This window comes from Triturus cristatus, chromosome 5_2, assembly GCF_964204655.1.
Source record: "Triturus cristatus chromosome 5_2, aTriCri1.1, whole genome shotgun sequence".
Taxonomy (NCBI): domain Eukaryota; kingdom Metazoa; phylum Chordata; class Amphibia; order Caudata; family Salamandridae; genus Triturus; species Triturus cristatus.
In genome coordinates this window covers 427,539,003-427,552,586 of record NC_140588.1, presented here as the reverse complement: position 1 = coordinate 427,552,586, position 13,584 = coordinate 427,539,003, and the positions used below count along the sequence as shown (strand labels likewise).

The window sequence follows — 13,584 nt, the reverse complement described above, 5'->3', positions numbered from 1 at the left end:
GGGCCCGCCTTAAACCCGGCATTTGAAATGGACAAGATGCTCCTGCCTGGTGGCGACTACAATCAAGCGCTCTATTCTGGCGCGCCCGACCCCCGCCTGACGGGACCTACGCGTGTCATGGTGCGAGTATGGCACGCGGCTAACGCAGCTATGGGGTGGAAGGACCGTTTGACCCGGGCGTCACCGCTATATGCGTCTGAGAGGTTGGGCTCCCTGTGGACCTCGAAGGGCTTCGAGAAGTGGGACACGATCGGCATCAGTACAGTGGGGGACCTCTGGACGAGGGGGGGATTTAAAACATTCGAGATGCTGCAGACGGAGTTTCAGCTGCAGGGCAGTGAACACTTTCGGTACTTGCAGGTCCGCCACGCACTGGGCTCCGTCTTCCCAGACGTCGCCTCCATTCCGGAGTCATCCCCTCTGGAGGATAGAGTGCTGGATGGCCATGTTCCGGACAGCACGATCTCCCTCATATACAAAAAACTGATTAATGATCGCTCGGGTTTGCTGACTGGCCTCCGCGAGGCCTGGGTTGCCGATGGGCTGGAGTTGGACGACGAGGACTGGATTTCCGCGGTGGCCTCTCCGAAGGAGGTGGCCATACCGGCTCGCCTTCGCTTCGTCCAGCTAAAGATCCTCCACCGGGTTTACATGACGGGGCCAAGGCTTCTGCGTATGGGCTATGCCGAGGATGGGCTGTGTAAGCGTGGGTGTGGTGCTTTGGCGACTTTTTTGCATATTCTGTGGGAATGCCCGAAGGTGGAGCGATTCTGGCGTGGTGTGCATGAGGTCCTGCGAGTGGTTACGCGTGTCGCGCTGTTGCCTGAAGCGAGGAGATGCTTGCTGAATGTGTGGGAACCAACTGACTACTCGGTTCCGCAGACACGATGGGTGACTCTGGGATATATGATAGCTAAGCGTGACATCGCGCAGCTGTGGGGGTCCCAGAGGCCCCCGGCGGTGTCGGCCTGGAAAGAACACATGGATTGGTGCATGTTCCGAGAAAAGGTGGTGTACGTGGCGAGAGGTAAGCCTGGGGCGTGGGTGAAAGTTTGGGGCCCCTGGAACGCCTACCGCGGGGGTATTTGTGAGCCACCGCTGCTGCCGGCTGCCTCGCCAGCTCTGTCCCCCTAGTTGACCCCCTCCCCCGGCCCCGGGCACAGGGTCCCCCAGTCCCTGCTCTCTTCCCGTTCCCCTCTTTAGATTCTTGTGGATGGTTGGGGTCCCCCACTTAAGGAGCACGTGCTGTCACTTCGGATTGCGGGTTGCCTTGCGGGTGTGGTTTTTTTTTTTTTTTGTGTGTTGTTGTGCTCTTATAAAATGAAACCGTATTGCGGGCTCGGAGTCATGTGGCCCACGTCGTTGATACCTCCTGATTTACCTCTCTGCAACGCCAAGAGCCTTTTTTGTATGTATGTCATATGCTCCTGTCACTCTAGCGGCCGGCCGGAAGGTTATAGGCCCATACTTGTATTTATTTGAGATTGCAATAAACGGTTTCAAACAAAAAAAAAAGAATCCCAGCTCCAGCACGATCCATGCAATAGCATCTAATACATAAGTGTCCTTACACATTTTCGCTTCAAATTTACTGTTCTAGCCACAAAATATCACAAGAGCACAATCCTGGTCCTCAAGCATGACATCAAACCACTGACCATGTTGAACATGTGGCAGACACACACTCCTCCACCCATAGACCTCCCAAAAAGTAGTATGCTACATGTCTGCAAAAGTGTATTGTGCCTTGTCAGGTATGTGAAGTAATGTACAAATGCAACTGAAACAAAAACAGTAGAATATAACATGACAATACAAACCACAACACAAACTAACATGACACAATGATACAACAAATACATACAAGAAGACAAATATAAAACAGAGAATAACAACCATAACAGAACTCAACAATATCAACACAACCGACCTAATACCAACACAAAAAGCAATGTCATCACAATGAATATCTTACTTTGATAGCTTTATTTCGGTCGATGACCATAAAAGCACAGGTAAAATATATACATACACATAAAATACATAAATAATTCACCACTTGAGATAAAAAGTTATTAAACAGCAGTTATCAAAGAAGCAATAATAAACAGTTAAATTCCATTAATATTAAAAATAATTAGTTGGTTAATTTATCAAAGCAGACCTTCTTCTCCACATACCATATAAGAAGCGAGAAACAGAGAACACAATTGGGGGGGAAGTGTCATAGCGTAAAATCCTGCAGGCTTGTGCACAATGCTTTAGTCCCAAATTTCTGCACAATGGTACAAGCCAGGCTCTGCGTATTTCGTTGTAGGCGGTGCAAAAAAATAAAACATGAGCAAGGTCTTCTTTGGTTTTATTACAGACAGGGCAAACCCCCGTACCTCTTCCCGTCCACTTGCAAGTCAATGCCACAATTGGAAGACAGCCATACCTTAGTTGGATATATAATTTCTTTGCTCTGGGAGGCTGAATCAAGTCTAGGAACTCCTCCCTGCTAGGAATCAATTTTATTTGTAGGAATTCCGTGGTCAGCCTGCCCATAGATGATAGGCGGTATAGCTGGTCCAGATTATACTGTCTAAATTGAGTTAACAACTCCGTTCTCTTTACCGCCATGCAACTTTCCTCTGGAGTCTCCCATAATTGGGGAAGACCAATCTGATATAATACGGCCTTAATATGGGATAGCCAAGGTATATTTCTACTCTTCAGCTGATCCCAAATTGCTGAGAACTCGGCTCTATAATCATCGAGCTCTGGTGCTGTCCACAACCTTCTCCAATACAGGAGGGGTCTGCTCATCAGGAGTCTAGATCTAGTCTCAGAGGTATCAACGGGGTGCTCTGGGGGAGCCCTATCAAATTTCTAATAAATGTGTGTTCGACCTTAGAAAGGGCCAATACACGGGTATGGCCCCAGAGTTCTGCGCCGTACATTGCAGCGGGTCTAGCTTGAGCTTTATATATTTCAAGACCGGGGGAGACTGGTTTAAATAGCGTTTTCCTTTGAAATTTATTTACACCCCCCGCTATCTGTGCGAGCCTCAGGGCAGATTAAACCACCTGTGGGCACCAGCCAAAGTCTTCAGTCAGGGTAACACCCAGGTAGACAAAAGTGCCAACCCTTTCTAGTGCGATGCCATTTAGAACTGGGCAGGGGCGGGTGCGCTTCGGGGGGCCAAAGATCATAAACTTTGTCTTTTCTAAATTGATCTCAAGCCCCCGCGATGCGCAGAATGTTACAAAGCCATCCAATACCCTCTGGATGCCTGTAGAGGTTCGAGACAGCAGTAGAGTGTCATCTGCGAACATCAAGGCAGGCACCCGTCCAGATGACAACCGAGGGACATCGCTATTCTTAACATTATCTAACTCACCCACCAAACCGTTGATGTAGAGGCTAAAGAGAGTGGGGGCCAGGGCGCAGCCCTGACGTACTCCTCTAGTAACGGGGAAGCGGTCTGAAAGTTCTCCATTTTTCCCACAACGTACCTGGGCGTAATTCTCTTTGTGGAAATGCTTCAGAACATCTAGTAGATAGGGCGGGAGGTTTAGGTCTTCCAGGACCCTCCATAGACTCTCTCTAGGCACGAGGTCAAAAGCAGCCCGTAAGTCTACGAAGACCAGGTAAAGGCTACCGCCTCCCAAGATTACGGTCTTCCAGAACAAGACCTGTAATCTAAAAAGCTGGTCCAAAGTCGAGATCCCAGCTCTAAACCCTGCCTGGTAGGTACTTAGTATCTTATTCTCCTCCGCCCACCCAAGTATTCTATCTAGTATAATCCGGCCCATAAGTTTCTGTGTGGTATCCAGGAGGCTTGTATGCCTGTAATTTGAGGGAACTAAAGGGCAAGCTTTTTTATGAATAGGAACAATTTCTGCCCCTGCCCAGGTGTCTGGTAGATTTGCTCCTAGCAGAACTGCATTAAATAATACAGCTAAGTAGGGTCCCCAGATTTTAGGTTGGGAACGAAAAAGATCACCTGGCACTTTATCGAGCCCTGGAGCTTTATTAGGGGGCTGTCTAGCAATTGCGGATTCTACTTCTTTAATTGAGATACTCTCAACACTTTCAGAAGTCATCCGCATCCCGGTTCTTAGGTGGCCGAGCTGGTTTCCATAGTCTGGAAACGCCTGCGGACAGTGCTCATGTGTGGGATCTAGATCCAGTGGGACACAAAGTTGCTCACCTAATTGCATTGTCAGAGCCCTATTCGGTAGCTCCAAAATAACCGAGGGGGAAGAATACAGTGTAGCAAAATGCGTTTCCCACACTGAGGGAGCAATATTTGGCAGAAAAGATTCCCTACTACCTCCTATAGTGGAATTCACTAATGCCCAAAAAAGTTTAGCGTCTTTTGTCACTAAGGCATCCCTCAATGTTTTCCACCTCTCTTCTTCCCATTCCAACCTGCTCCTGGACAGTTCCTTCTTATATGCTTGTCTAGCATCTCTGATATTGGGTTTGTTTTTTAATTTGATTGCTGTAAGAAGGTTCTTTTTCAATTTCCTACAGCTACTGTTAAACCAAGGAAAAGCTTTAGGCACAGACCTCTTTGCTCTGGCTATTGGATAAAAGACATCCCCCAGTTCCATCACTAGCTGTTTATGTATTTCCACTGCCTGTGTAAACCCTGTTTCGGCAGCCATCTGGGTTATCAAGGGTATCGCTGTTTGATAAATTTTTGCGAGTTGTAAAGGTGACATTGCCAAACGAGGCCATTTCACCCTTCTACGGTTGTTAGATAATACAAGGGGAGGAATTGCCACAGTTAGTGTAGTCTCAGGGTTTTTTAGCCCGAAAGACCCTGGCTTCAAAGTTAAAATCAGAGCATTATGGTCACTATCCTGCCTTTTTTCAACTTTGAAGTCCTTTAACTTGTTCCAATTTTTAGCTTCTATCATTACATAGTCAATGATAGAGACCCTATCTGTCCGATTGAACGTCCCTATTGCTGGGCGGTCAGAGTCCGTTCTCCCATTGCACGCCCGCAGGGACGTTGCAAGGGAGAAGAATTTTACTTGTAACACCAAAGGTGTCCAAGCTCTGACTGGGGAAATATCAGGATCTGGAATGTGCCATAGCGCATCTACCTCGTCCTGCTCACCCTGGTCCACCCCACCCAGTGGTTCGAACTGACAGTTGAAGTCCCCACCAAGAACTATAGAGATACAAGGATCTAGCCCTGAGATAAATGATGCCAGCTCATTCAGTGTGGTTGATTCTTTACCATTTCTAATTGGTCTCGAATAGACATTAATTAATGCTACTGGGGGGTTATCTGGCGGTTTTAATAAAACACATTGGAAATCCAGAGATTTTGTTGGTATTTGCACAGCCTGGGTTCCCAAATGTGTGGCTATCCATATCGATAATCCCCCAGAAGGGCGGCCTTTACCTACTGATGTTGCAAAAATATTGTAGGTAGCAAAAGTCGGACTACTGCTATCCTCCAATGCCCAGGTCTCTTGCATTAGGCAAATATCGAATTTAGCCATAAATGCAGTCCAATCTGGGGTACCCAACTTATTTTTTAGGCCAGCAATATTCCATGAAACCAATTTTATACAACCTTGTGTCAAATCATCAGGACTCTCAGCGGCCGAGCTACTTATATTAATTTCCCTACCCACACTCATCTGATCAGTTTGTGAGTTGCTTGTAAGATCTACTAGCGGTACTTCTTCCTCTGGAGCCCTTGTCCGGCTAGAAGCTTTACTAATGGCTTGCTGGTCTAATTTTACGCCTAAACTAAGTCAATCTACCTCTTCCAATACACTGAATCTATTCCAATGTGATTGTATCGGGAAGAGGGGAGTGCGAATAGGCCAGCCTTCTCTATATGTTCCTCTCTTTTCCGAGTTACAGGGTGGGAGGTAATGCCCCCTGTTGAGGAACCTGGCTCTAGGGCAGTGTGGTTCCAAGCTAGGAGTAGGATAAAAATAAGAGAGATGTAAAGCAGATATTTGGGTGTTTTGTCTGTACGTGTCGCTACTACATATATATTGTACAGCAGTGGCGTCCCTGAAATTCAAAATTATTACATCCCCTGCTACAGTCTTTGGATTCCTCCCAATCCAACCCACTCTTCTAGCCAGCAAGATTTCTCCTGAGATATCTCCTGGCAGGGGTCTGTTTACTGTGAGCCACTGAATACACTTATTTTTTAGTTCGCCCTCATTTTCTCTTTTACCCTCACTTAAGGGTGGAACACCCACAAGTGCGACGACAAAAGATTGGGCTTCGGGGGGTAGATTTATTGTTGGTAAATGCTGGGCAGTAGTTTCTAGCATCACATTACCTTTAATGGGGGTGTTAGTATTATTTCTCAGTACACCTGGCTTTGGTTTAGTCAGAACTTTATCGGGTTTACTTGCCAGATTTTTTGTAGATTGGCTATTCTTTTGCTGAGGACCAGTACTAGGGGTATCTCGGGGTGGAATGGATGTTAGTCTTTGGGTGTCTAGGGTCACTCCCATATTTGCAATCTGTGCCGGTTGGCTAGTGGTTCCAGCTACTGGGTTGCAGGAGGCTTTATGTTGTTGGGCTTCCGTAACAAGAGGCACAGAAGTTCTTTGGGGGTTAGCTACCTCGATTTTCCCCCCGCCTCTGGCATTCAGCATAGAAATCAATTTATCAAGTTTTGATACCAGGGGCTTAAGCTGCATAATAATTGTACGTTCCAGGGAAGTTTGTAAGTCCGAGACCATATTAGCAACCCAACACGGTATTCCTGGCGTGAAATCGCGTAGGTTATCAGATGGAGTCACCAGGTCATGATTAGCATAAGTATTTTTATTTGGTTTAGTTGGGGCACTATTATTTTTATTTCTCGGACACGGCTTACATGTATCCACCCTTTTCTCTGCAACAAGGGGAGAGGTCAGAATAATAGATCTGTCACGAAGATCTTTAGAGTTTTCTGTTGGCGCCTGGCTACAAGGTAGATCTATGTAAGATGATGTCATATAGGAACTGGCCTCCAGCGCTTCAGTCATAGTGACTGAAGTGTCTCTTTCCTGACTTGGGATATACAATGATGGTGTAATGGAAAGCCGCCTCTCAGTGTTCTCGATAGCGTTAGCCACAACCCCAATGGTCTGCTGTAACATCTTGTCAATAGCAGTCAGCGTCGGTAATGGCTGGGGATCTGCAGCTAAAGACTTAGTGTGCGACCGTGTTACAGGGGTTTTGGCTTTAACTTTCCTTCCCCGTTTCATCATTTCCTCGATTTAGCAGATGGAACGAGTAGGATACAATATAGAGATAATTCTAACACTAGCAAACAGTAAATGAGATTTTCAGTCCAAACTGTTGGTAGTCTCTAATCCATCAATGGAGGATCTTGTACATCAATAAGTAATTAGCTTATCCAAATACCTGTGTAACATACAGTTCAGCTAAGAGCCAATACCAAAAAACACCGTACTAACCCACAGTCTACACCGAAGGAGATGTGGCCCAGCCCGGCCTCTTCCGGCCCCTGACGGCCACAGACGGTCCCGCCCTTGTCCCGGGCTTCTCCCGGCGCCGCCCGCGCGCGTCCCGCGACGCGGATGGGGTCGCGTCCTTTTGTGCGCCTCCGGGCGCGAAGATGACGAGGAGGGGCGCAAGGAGTGCTGGGAGGTGTAGTCTCCCCTGCTCACGGCCGCGGAGTGGAGCTGCGGCAGCAGGGGAGACACGCAAAGCAACAGCCCAGATTTGTCGCTGTCAGCGGGGCACAACAGCGCAGGTAGCGTTCACGGGGCCCCAGCAGGTACAGCAAAGCTTCGGCAGTGGTTCCCACTCCACCGAGGGAGTCGCGTCCTTTTGTGCGCCTCCGGGCGCGAAGATGACGAGGAGGGGCGCAAGGAGTGCTGGGAGGTGTAGTCTCCCCTGCTCACGGCCGCGGAGTGGAGCTGCGGCAGCAGGGGAGACACGCAAAGCAACAGCCCAGATTTGTCGCTGTCAGCGGGGCACAACAGCGCAGGTAGCGTTCACGGGGCCCCAGCAGGTACAGCAAAGCTTCGGCAGTGGTTCCCACTCCACCGAGGGAGTCGCGTCCTTTTGTGCGCCTCCAGGCGCGAAGATGACGAGGAGGGGCGCAAGGAGTGCTGGGAGGTGTAGTCTCCCCTGCTCACGGCCGCGGAGTGGAGCTGCGGCAGCAGGGGAGACACGCAAAGCAACAGCCCAGATTTGTCGCTGTCAGCGGGGCACAATAGCGCAGGTAGCGTTCACGGGGCCCCAGCAGGTACAGCAAAGCTTCGGCAGTGGTTCCCACTCCACCGAGGGAGTCGCGTCCTTTTGTGCGCCTCCGGGCGCGAAGATGACGAGGAGGGGCGCAAGGAGTGCTGGGAGGTGTAGTCTCCCCTGCTCACGGCCGCGGAGTGGAGCTGCGGCAGCAGGGGAGACACGCAAAGCAACAGCCCAGATTTGTCGCTGTCAGCGGGGCACAACAGCGCAGGTAGCGTTCACGGGGCCCCAGCAGGTACAGCAAAGCTTCGGCAGTGGTTCCCACTCCACCGAGGGAGTCGCGTCCTTTTGTGCGCCTCCGGGCGCGAAGATGACGAGGAGGGGCGCAAGGAGTGCTGGGAGGTGTAGTCTCCCCTGCTCACGGCCGCGGAGTGGAGCTGCGGCAGCAGGGGAGACACGCAAAGCAACAGCCCAGATTTGTCGCTGTCAGCGGGGCACAACAGCGCAGGTAGCGTTCACGGGGCCCCAGGAGGTACAGCAAAGCTTCGGCAGTGGTTCCCACTCCACCGAGGGAGTCGCGTCCTTTTGTGCGCCTCCGGGCGCGAAGATGACGAGGAGGGGCGCAAGGAGTGCTGGGAGGTGTAGTCTCCCCTGCTCACGGCCGCGGAGTGGAGCTGCGGCAGCAGGGGAGACACGCAAAGCAACAGCCCAGATTTGTCGCTGTCAGAGGGGCACAACAGCGCAGGTAGCGTTCACGGGGCCCCAGCAGGTACAGCAAAGCTTCGGCAGTGAATATCAAAAACAACACCACAATGCAAAACAGCAACACATCACGCTATCAAGACTCATCACAGAAAAACACAGAAATATAACAAATCTGGGTACAGCACAAAACACAATTGCATAGTTATTATTTTGTGGTCTTTGGGTGCTGTTTTGCAATGGTGCATTATAATGCTGTATGGGCATATTTTGTTATATTCATGTTCCGAATTTATGTGTTTTGTGTTGACCCTTTAATGGTTATGTTGTTCGATTACACTGCTGTGTGTTATTCTGGTCTTTTGTTATTTTAATGTTGTGATGTTTTTTGTTGGACCTCTGCTGCCAAAATGTATGCACGAAGCACCGTGACATTTATCAACAATGGCATATAATAAAGCCAATCAAAGAGTTTTGTGATCCCGACACAAATGTTATGCCATACGGTTCTGAGATTAAATGTATTCAGGTAGAACGGGTAAACACGGCGCCTACTTCTTATTCCAGCAGCGTGACTTTTTCAAGAAAGCAGCAAAACAATGTTAAAAAAATTAATTTTAAATCTAATTAATATAGATTGGCTAGTAGTTGTGCGTTTCTGGAAAGACAGGGTGTGCCATCATGATATTTGTATGAGGTATTGAGTGTGCAGAATATGACATTCGACACCTACAGCTCAGAGCACGCTTATTTTAAAAATAATTGAGTAGCCCAATGCTAATTTCTTTTTGGCGTAAGAGTAATACAATTTTAAAACTATGCCAGGGTCAAGTGTGAAGCAGCAACATGAAAAAAAGTTACTAAAATTAAAAATCCCCCAAAAACATCCGAGCCAGCCAGGAGTCGAACCTAGAATCTTCTGATCCGTAGTCAGACGCGTTATCCATTGCGCCACTGGCCCTCAATGCAACAGAAATGAAACCTACCCATATGTTCGTATAAAGGTGTGATTTTACGGTTCTCACGAAATTGGAACTTGTAACAGAAAATCAAGCGATCCTCAAAATGCACTTCAACAACTCTGGTCGAACTCAAACCTTCTAATATCGCAACAACCGTTTATTCTGTTCCTGGGTCTGGGGAGGAGTTGGTGACACTATTACCGCAGGGTGGGAGGAGCCTCTTCCGTGCACACTCGTGCCTCTGCTTTTCTGACAGACCCCAAAATTGGACAAGGTCTCCAGAGAAATAATTAGATCCTAAATAAATATATAGGAATTTAGCCGATCATGTGCATCGGCTTTAAACTGTTTTTATTGCGTGTGGCATCTACCGCGATGTCTTCAGTCCCGCTTTTTCGCTACTTAGTATACAGAACTATCTCTTATTTCATTTGAAGTGCAGAAATAGAGTCCCCGTGTGTACGGGGATATGGTAGCCAGTTCATTTAGCGGGCTCTTTGAACATGAACTGCTCCCGCGAACATCGGCTCGCAGTCGGTAGCAGGAAACCGCTGAGTTATCATGAGATGGAGTCCGTCTTTTCTTTCTACCATGTTACAGGGCTCTACCCTGTAGCCGATGCCACTGGCTCTCATATTGGGAGTGGAACTGGGGTCATCTAAACTAACTCATAATAATAATAATGAGAGGGACACCATCCAAAAGGCTGGGCGTCCCGATGCGTTGCTTGTCTTTTGGAATATATATACATAGATATATATAGTGCATCAAACGATCCAAACAAGGAACCACCGCACTCCAAGATAATATATTTCAATCATTTCACTTTTACTTGCAAACGTGCAAATTCCACCATTACCACCACCAACGCGTTTCAACCCCCACGGATCTTGCTCACAGTCAGCAAGACACGTGGGTGGGGGTTGAAACGCGTTGGTGGTGGTAGTGGTGAAATGTGCAGGTTTGCAAATAAAAGTGAAATTATTGAAATATATTATCTTGGAGTGCGGTGGTTCATTGTTTGGATCTTTGATGCACAATAATTAAGCAAGGGACAGTCCACCCTCGACACCAGCACCCACTGTGAGAACGCACTACCACGGACTGATTGGTGGTAAAAATAATATATATATATATATATATATCTCTGAAACGCGTCAGGCTGGGGTGAATAATACTGGATCCAAAGCTGCCCGTTTGTGTTTAAATAAAGGATGTTCCTTTCTCTGCAGTGGGTTGCGGCCTCAAGCGTGTGAGCAATCTTTTGGTGGATATATATATATATATATTATCTACTGGCGGTCGCCAGTAGATAGTTATAGTTAGAACCGAGTTTCCATAGGAAATCTGAAAATTCTATTTTGAATAACTTTGGCGCCGGTTGACGAATCCTCGCGAAATTTTATGGCAAGACCGGAGGCTCCTATTATTCTTTCTTTTCTTGCATTTATTCCAATAGCAGCAAGATAAGTAAAAAACTACACTCCCCAGAAGGCTGTAGGAGAAAACTACTGGCCAATGGGGAGAACAATAACGTAAAGTAAACCAATCAGGTCAGGCCAACCATATAAGGACCTATCTGACCGCAAGCAGTCCTCTTTTCTTGCTGCTCGCAGTCAGATAAGTCGAATTCTCTAATTCTCATATTCAAACTTTTTGTTTATAGTGTATTTAAGCACATTTATGGTGTATTTATTGCTTCCATGCGCATTGTTTCATGTGCTAGGTTTCTATGGTTACGACTTCGTTGTCGTTTGAGCGCTTTTGAAATTTCTCCTCGGCTTTGAATTCAGCGCGTCTGCTCGCGCGCGCGCGCGCTTTGTTTACTTTTACCGGCTTTCGTTGTTCGCTCGCTGCCTCAGAACGCCTCGCTTCTGTGACGCCTGTCAGCGCTGCCTTTCCCTGCATTGTAGCTTCGTGTTCTTGGTCTCCTCAGCGCTCGTCTGTATAATTCTTGGCCACACCTCCTTTTGAAGCTCATTTTTCACCGGCAAGCTAATTTCTAAACGCCCCCTTTGTTCTTCTGCTCAGGTTAACCCTTTGTTTTCCAGTTTAATAGAAATGGATGTTCCCAGCTCTCCTGAGCTTGATAATGAGGAAAATATTAATTTCAAATCAGATTTGAGCCACTTTATTAATTCTTCTGTGGAGACTGAAGTTGAACACTCCATGCAGAGAGTGTCTAAGACCATGGAAAATTCTTTACTTCGTATAATGACCAAAGCTTTGGCCCAGTCTGCGGGGGAAAGCAGAAAACGTAAACTGGTTCCTTCCACTATTTTACCCCAAAAAGTGTCACATGTGGTTAGCGAGGTTTCCTCGCGCAAGATTGAGGATGCTGTTCCTCCCAGGCCTCAGTCAAAGGAGGGGACTACTTTGACATTTGGCAAAAGTAAAGCCAAGCTTAAAAATGTGGAGGTTCCTAAGAAGCTGGTCATTAATACCATCCAGGATACGGATGATGATGATTTACGTGACACAGATGAAGACACCCTTTTTGATCTTTTTGGTGTTGGCGATTCTTCACCCAAGAAGCAAAAGTTATCACCCTTTGAGTCCGAACCTATCCTGGACTCAGAGGGAATGCCCATGTTTGATCCTGCTTTGATTAGACATCCAAATTCTACGGAATGGTTTCCCATTCCCCATGTGGGAGAGTATATATCTTCCAAACTACGTCAACCTCTGGATAAATCTGTCAGAGCAAAATTAAAATCCGAATGCCCCAAACCTTCTTTGGCCTCCAACATTACGGTCACTCCCACTATTGACCAACCACTCCTCACCTTCTTTTCAAAGTTCGGTAAGGACCCTCGTAAGGGGGTTGACAGAGCATGGTCCTCTTGTCAGGACAAACTCTTGGATATGGTGGGCCCCCTTGCCCGCATTTTAGATCTGGCAGAGTCGGCGCGCTCTGAAGAGTTGGTGCTAAATCCTGAAGAGGTTTCACTTTGGGCCCAACGTACTTTTTATTTATTGGGCAATGCCAATGCCGCCATTACGCATGAAAGGCGCAAAGGTCTCCTAATTAAGTTAGACCCTAAGTTAGCCAATCTGGCTTCTCAGGACCCTGGACTCAAAGCGGACGGTTTACTCTTTGGTGATTCTTTGGTCAAAGACCTGTCTAAATTTGTTTCTACTTTTGCCTCTCTTGACAAGGCCCAACTTTCCATTAAAAAGGTTTTTGCTCCTCGAGTTTTTGGCAGGGCCGGCAGAGGCAGGAGCCGCTCTTCCGGCCGTTTTTCCAACTTCCAAGGTTCCAGAGGCGCCTCCAACGCCGGATTTCAAGAGTACAAGCCTCAGTTCTACCCCCAGCGTGGCCGTGGCTTCCGGGGTCGTGGACAGAGGGGCCACAGAGGCAACAACAACAACTCCAACTTCTCCCAACAAGGTAAGCCTGTCTTCTGGCCCTCCCGTGGGAGGGCGTTTAGCTCTTTTTCTAAGCAAATGGCAAACCTTAACCTCAGACCCTTGGGTTCTCAGTTCCGTCCAAGGCTATCTCATAGAGTTTTACGCTCCCCCTTTCTAGGTTACTTTGCCTCCTCCTCTGGTTTTTTCCGACGACGTGTCGCGCTTGATCTCTCAAGAGATTCTTTCCCTGTTGGCAAAGAAAGCTATCCAAAGACTCCCATTCGATCCCTCGGGTTTTCTCAGCACCTTGTTTCTGGTTCGCAAAAAGAACAAGAAGATGCGTCCTGTTATCAATCTCAAAGTCTTCAATCAGTTTGTTGTTTACAGACAT

The 13,584-nt window shown here is 47.7% G+C and overlaps 1 non-coding gene across 1 annotated transcript; it reads right to left on the bottom strand.

The window, feature by feature from the left end:
• Window positions 1–9,768: 9,768 nt before the first annotated feature.
• TRNAR-ACG (transfer RNA arginine (anticodon ACG)) lies at window positions 9,769–9,841 on the bottom strand. Its single transcript has one exon. It is a non-coding gene; the product is annotated as a tRNA-Arg (tRNA).
• Window positions 9,842–13,584: the final 3,743 nt, after the last annotated feature.